This window comes from Brassica oleracea, unplaced genomic scaffold (genome assembly GCF_000695525.1).
Source record: "Brassica oleracea var. oleracea cultivar TO1000 unplaced genomic scaffold, BOL UnpScaffold25586, whole genome shotgun sequence".
Taxonomy (NCBI): domain Eukaryota; kingdom Viridiplantae; phylum Streptophyta; class Magnoliopsida; order Brassicales; family Brassicaceae; genus Brassica; species Brassica oleracea.
In genome coordinates this window covers 1-268 of record NW_013642094.1, presented here as the reverse complement: position 1 = coordinate 268, position 268 = coordinate 1, and the positions used below count along the sequence as shown (strand labels likewise).

The 268-nt window shown below is 39.2% G+C and overlaps 1 long non-coding RNA gene across 1 annotated transcript; it reads right to left on the bottom strand.

The window, feature by feature from the left end:
• Positions 1–2: 2 nt before the first annotated feature.
• On the bottom strand, positions 3–262 carry LOC106322417. The gene is made up of 2 exons (XR_001266412.1): positions 173–262; positions 3–93 (listed from the first exon to the last, which is right to left on the bottom strand). It is a non-coding gene; the product is annotated as an uncharacterized LOC106322417 (long non-coding RNA).
• Between the last annotated feature and the right edge of the window lie 6 nt (positions 263–268).

The following is a 268-nucleotide window of genomic DNA, read 5'->3' as shown; positions in this document are numbered from 1 at the left end:
AATAAGAAACAGAGAGTGGTTTCAAGAGAAACATACAATCTTTGGAGTAAAATGAATATCCTTGACCTCTGGTCTAATGGTTACTTCAGCCCGCTAGAACCAGGCAAAACCCATAAACTCAACACACAACGACAATTTTTATATTTTCAATACCAAAGGCCATGTAACAGACCTTGGCCTTAGCACGCTCCTTTCCTACTTGATCATTTTTGTACTTGTCATGTGCGTAGTCTACAATTTTACACACTGGTGGCTTAGCATCTCTTTG